General features: G+C 44.6%; 1 long non-coding RNA gene across 1 annotated transcript; it reads left to right on the plus strand.

The window, feature by feature from the left end:
* The first annotated feature begins 729 nt into the window (after positions 1 to 729).
* Positions 730 to 5,981, plus strand: LOC131824675 (uncharacterized). Its single transcript, XR_009350928.1, has 2 exons — positions 730 to 2,154; positions 2,362 to 5,981. It is a non-coding gene; the product is annotated as an uncharacterized LOC131824675 (long non-coding RNA).
* The last annotated feature ends 311 nt before the right edge of the window (positions 5,982 to 6,292 follow it).

Consider the following 6,292-nt stretch of genomic DNA (forward strand, 5'->3'; position numbering starts at 1 on the left):
TTGCATGTGTTGTAGAGTGGGTTTCAGGCTATTGGGTGGACCATGCCTTGTGGGCTGCTAATGTTACTGACCAGAGAGATGAGTGGAGAGATTTCTGGTCTAGTGGGGGGAACTCTCATTTTAAGACCTAGGAATTATGCCAGAACGACCAAGCTCTCAGCTTATCTCTGAGGAGACTTCTGAGGAGACTTCTTCTTTTTTTTTTTTTTTTTTAGATTTTATTTATTTATTTGACAGAGACAGCGAGAGAGGGAACACAAGCAGGGGGAGTGGGAGGGGGAGAAGCAGGCTCATGATGTGAGCCAAAGGCAGACACTTGAACTACCAACTTAACTACCCAGGCACTCCTGAGACTTTCTTTAAACAAGAGACTCTCTCTGAGACTCAAGTTTCCTTCACTGAAAGTGGGCTCCTCACCTGGTTGTTGGGATGATTAAAACCAGAGACATGGTCTACTTTTTATTTTAAGATTTTTATTGTTTTAAGTAGTCACTACAGCCAACGTGGGGTTCAAACCTACAACCGTGAGATCAAGAGCCTCACTCTAACTGACCGAGCCAGCCAGGGGCCCTGGACTTAATGCAGTGTCCAGCACATAGCCAGTGTTAAAAATATGGGAAACAATGAAAGAAAAGGGAATGGCATCAACTTTGGATTTGTTACGGTGGTCGGCAAAGGGGACCTATTCAAACTCGAGATGAGTGAGGTGTGGGGGAGGGGTAGGTGGGGTCACCCTGAGACTACACTGGGAGCCGGGAGACCCAGGGCATGTGTCATTCCATCTGAGGAACTGGGTCATATCATGAGCTCTGATTAGTTCTAAGAAAATTCAACCCAGCAAGGGCGCTTTGAGCTCTGTTGGTCCCATGAGGGCGGGAAGAGAGTGTAGGGCCCTGTGAGATCTTCCCTGTCTGAGACACCTGTGCCCTGGGAAAATGCAGGCAGCTACGGCGCAGAATTTCCACACCCTTTCAGTTTAAAGTCTGACCTTAGTGAGTGCTTCATGCATTTTAGGGGTTTTCTGCACTCTTCGTGGAGGGGTTTCAGAGTCTGCAGATGACATTAGCGGAGCCTTCCACTCCGTGACTCGGGCCATGTTAGCAAATTCCTGGCAACTCTGAAAATTCTCAGTGGTTGGTTTGTGTTTTGACAACATTGTTTCAGCCGACTGGTCTGGTTTTTAACTGTTGTGCCCCTGTGAGAGTCAGGGCAGCGAATGAGAACAGGGTCCCGCCAGAGCTGAGTGCCTCTGGGTATGGGTGAATGACTCACAAATCGACACGCTCACCAATCTAACATCTATCATAAATTTGACCAGAAAGAAAGTAAATGTTAAAAACTTCTGGAAGTACAGTTTGACCCTTGAACAAATGGGTTTGAACTGCATGGGTCCACTTATACATTATTTTTTTTTTCCCATAACCCCAGGACAGTACTATAGATTTCTTCTCTCTAGCATACTTAATTGTAGGAATGTAGCATGTAATATACACGACGTACAAAATGTGTGTTAGTTGTGTGTTATTGATTATAACAGTAGGCTGTTAGTGGTTAAGTCTGGCTGGGGGGTAGTCAGAAGTTTTATGTGGAGTGTTGGCCTTGTAGGGGTCAACATCTCTAACTCCCACATTGTTCGAGGGTCAGCTGTATATAGATTGAAAGAACATCGAGTTATCTATTTCATTGGTGTTTTGGTGTGCTTGAGAATCAGAGCGAGGGGCGTATTTTGTGCTGCTAGCAGGAATGAGGAATTGAGAAATCAGGACCAAGTGTTCTTTCTACCCAGTAATAAAGGGCCTGACTTAGCAAAACAATGGAGATCCTGCTTTTGTGCCACCAAGAGTTTTCGTGATTTGGGTGGGACCTGAAGGATGCAGAGGGGGATATTTCATGAAACTAAAAAGAACTTTGCTGAATTAAGATTTTTTTTGCTCTTGTGTTGGTCACTTGGATGAGCAGAGTTAGATCCTGTATTGTATGGTTAAACAACTCAGTCTTCCCTGGGCACTCTTGACACATTAAAGCAATTTTTTTTTTTTTTTTAAAAGATAAAATCTTCAATGTTCACTTCAGATTTTCTCATTTGACACTCTCCTGCACTTTGGGGCTTCAGTTTAACTTTCTAAACAGCTTAAAAGTTAAATAAGAAGTGAGGTGGGGGGGCGCCTGGGTGGCTCAGTGGGTTAAGCCGCTGCCTTCGGCTCAGGTCATGATCTCAGGGTCCTGGGATCGAGCCCCACATCGGGTTCTCTGCTCAGCAGGGAGCCTGCTTCCTCCTCTCTCTCTGCCTGCCTCTCTGCCTACTTGTGATCTGTCTATCGAATAAATAAAAAAAAATTAAAAAAAAAAAAAAGAAGTGAGGTGGGGCACCTGGGTGGATCAGTGGTTAAGTCTCTGCCTTCGGCTCAGGTCATGATCCTAGCGTCGTGGGATCAAGCCCCACATCGGGCTCCCTGCTCAGCAGGAAGCCTGCTTCTCCGTCTTCCACTCCCCCTGCTTGTATTTCTTCTCTCTTTGTCTCTCTGTGTCAAATAAATAAATAGAATCTTAAAATAATAATAATAATAATAAAGTGAGGCAACAACTCAAAACCATAGAGAGATGGGTGGTGTGTGATGAACTCCTGAGTAGAACTGTCCAGGCAATGAGGCATTCACAAATCGCAGATAGCAGAAGACCTTGTTTATGTCTGCTGGTGAAGTGCTGGCCAACTGCTGGTTTTCTGTTGTGAAATTCTAGGCCCATTCATTCATTCGTTCATTCAGCAAATACACATTGAGCTACTAGGGTGGGTCCCGTGCTGTGCTACATGGTAGAGATACAGAAGGGAGCAAACAGGGGTGCCCGGGTGGCTCAGTTGGCTGAGCGTCTGACTCTTGATCTTGTCAGGTTGAGGAACTGAGCCCTGAGCCAGGCTCTGTGCTCAGGAGTCAGCTAGAGGATTTTCTCTCTCTACCCGTTCCCCACTGTGCACATGCATGTATGTGTTCTCTCACTCTCTTAAAAAAAAAAAAAAAAAAAAAAGAGGTAAGCAAACAGGCAAGGGCCCTGCCCTCATGGGGAGTATAATCTGGTTGGAGACAGCCAGACAGTGAATACATAAACTCATTAGTATTTAATTACAGATCATGATAGCCCTAGGAGAGAAAGCTTAAACCGAGAAGTAAGAAAGAATAGGGGGAGAGGGGAGCAATCAATCTGGGGTGTTAGGAAAGGCTCCCCTGGGGAAGCAGTATTTGACCTGAGATCTGAAGAATGGGGTTTACCCCAAGTGCTTGTTGAAGTAAGACTCCTGCTGGCCCACACTAAGTAGCATCTTTTATTTCCATAAATAATTAGTTTGGAGGCTGGAAATCAGAGCCAAAACACAATTTATGCGCGTTTTGCCTCCTGTATATCAGGAGAAAGTCAGCATATGCTTCCGTGCACGCACAAACACACATGCGCTTTCTACTTACGCTTTCCCTCAGCCCACTTCGTAGAGGAATTTTAGAAAAGAATGTAGGAAATTTATCCCTGATCCCTAGCAGGTCTACCTTTACTTTTTTCAGAAGCTCTTGGGGAGGCTTTCAGAATAGTGAAACTTCTGATCACCAGAAGCTTTGAATGCTCTCTTCCTAAATGTGACCGTGACTTTCTAAGAAGTCTACAGAGCTCAGGTGACCATCCCTGAGCTCTCATTAGCTGGAGTGTCTGCTAGTCCGAATCAGACTTCATGTGTGACATCACAAGTTTGCTCTTTGCCTTGCTGAATCCTGATTCCTGGAGCTGCATCGGGAAAGAGGAAACTTTTCAGCTCACGCTGATATCATCGATTAGAGATGGGATAATATGTGTCCTCAAGCAGGACCTGCGGATTTAGACTGCCTGGGTTGGCGTCCTGGCTTTGCCACTGCCTACCTATGTGGCCATGGACAGCTCATTTCTCTGCGTGAGTTTAAGTCTGGGACATCGTTGCCTGACACCTGCCAGGTCAGATAGGTTTTTGGAATCTGGAATATTTCAGATTTTAGAAAGATAATATGTCACAGGTACTCTGCTTTGCTTAATGCTACTAGCTGGGTCTGGGGCAATATCCTGTTATCAGACACATCACGATTTCTTCAGCAAAGCCTGTGGATACTCAGACATACTGGAATAAAGGAGGTCTGTAGAGTCTTGTTTGAGTCTGGAGAGTCTATATTGGGCTGCTGGATGACTTCCCAAACATAGCTCATTTTCAGAGTTATAGTATCTCCCTTACAGGTGGCACGTATGTCTTGGGGAAGATTCAGTGGGAAGACATACGTGAAGTGCTGAACCCAGCAGGCATCCAGCAGGTGTGGACTGTGATTACAAAGCCTACTTGTTTGTTATTACGAAGCCATCGTAGACGGAGTAGAAATTCAACCTACATATCAGTTTCTTCTCTTCTCCCTCCCCGCCAGTGGGCCTTGACTGTGTGCAAGGTACAGTGCTAGGTGCTCCAAGAAGACAGATGGTGAGCAGACAGGGCCCCTGCCTTGAACTTCAGTCATGGCACCTACGGCCATATACATAGCCTGCTCTTTGTCCTACTTTTTCCTAGGTATTTTCCATGCTGGGCTATTTGAATTCTGTTGGAATCAAACCATCCCCCAGATACACTATCCTGCTTGGTACATTGTCAGACTGCATTTTAAAAGGAAAGAGGACAGGAAATCATGACATGTGACCCATATAACTGGAAATGGTTCTCAGGCAGGAAATTGGAGTGAAACTGTCACGAGAGGAAGTATAGCTATGTTGAATGAGCTCTGATGGCAGGACTGAGGGCAGGTGTTACTGAGCAACACTCCTGCTGAGCCTATTCCACGAGCCAGGCACTGCGCTGGGGCCTGAGATTATAGAAATGAATGTGGCAGTCTCTGTGCATCCTTTTAAGTGAGCTGTTATTGGCTCACTTAAAACCGTTACTGGTTCACGGTTTCTGAGTGAGCCAGAAGAAACCAGCCAGCCCTCTGAGCTTATGTACTTAACTTCAAAACAAAGGACGGAGGGGTACCTGGTTGGCTCAGTGGGTAGAGTGTACGACTCTTGATCTTGGGGTTGCAAGTTCGAGCCCCACACTGGGTTTAGAGATTACCTAAAACTAAAATCTTAGAAAAAGAAAAAAAGAGAAAAAGACTGGAGTAGGTTATAAGTTTTTTTAAAGCCCCATTTTACCTTCAAAATCTGTGGCCCTAAAGAATGGCTGAACTGGCTTGCTGGTCAACCACGGTCTACCACTCTGGGATTCAAGTTCAGGATAGAGACTTTTGTTGCAATAAGAGAGGCTTCATGTTCAGGTACACCTTTAGGTACAGAAGGATTTGTTGGCAGGGATGACGTGTTGGAACGTGTTTTATCCAGGTTATTATCTCGGCAAACAGGGATAGTTCATTTCTCAAATAATGAGTATTGACTAGTTTTAGACCCTGTTTTAGGAGAGGAAAGCCCTTCCGTGGAGCTAGTATTTCATTAAAGCACAGAGACAATAAAAAGTGATAAAAATGAATACATGATATAATATCAGAAAGTTGTAAGTATAAAGAAAAAAATATAGAAAAAGGAGAGAGAGTGCGGGTTGATGATTGGAGGGCTGTTTTCAGAGTGGTCAGGGAAGACTTCTTGGAGGAGGTGATACTAGAGCAGATACCTGAATTGGGTCAGAGAGAAAAGAAAGCGAGACAGGGAAGGCTGAGAAGGGAAATTCCAGGCAGGGGTGACCACAAGTGTTAAGGCGGGGAGGTGAGAAAGAGTTGGCAAGTTGAAGGAACAGCCAGGAGGCTTGTGGTGTGCCTGTCCAGGGGGGGAAAGGAAATGGGAGAGGGGCAGAAGGGAAGCAGACAGAGCCATGCAGGCTCCTGGAGGGGAGCCCTGGGAAGGACCTTGGATTTTATTCCAAGTGTAAGGAGAAGCCATTGGGAGGTTTTGAGAAGAGAAGTGACATGATGGGATTTTTTTTTTTTTTTTTTTTTAAAGATCACTCTACTAGAATATGTATTCAGCAGTCATTTCTCAGGAGTTCGTGTAACCTTGGTGTAAGTTCATTTAGTCCAACCTGATACTACTACTGTATGTGGACTCAAATTTTTAACAGGGAAGATAACAGCATCTATATCCATATCTTTGCTCTCTATATTCCTTTGACAAAAGGTCTTGTATGAAGATGGATTGCTTTCTAAGGGGAAAATGTTGCCATTTTTTAGTTAATGCTTATACTATCTTTTATCTTTATTTTATTTATTTATTTTTTTATTTAGAGAGAGAAAGTAGGGGAGGAGGGACAGAG

The sequence above is a fragment of the Mustela lutreola genome, chromosome 1, assembly GCF_030435805.1.
Source record: "Mustela lutreola isolate mMusLut2 chromosome 1, mMusLut2.pri, whole genome shotgun sequence".
Taxonomy (NCBI): Eukaryota; Metazoa; Chordata; class Mammalia; order Carnivora; family Mustelidae; genus Mustela; species Mustela lutreola.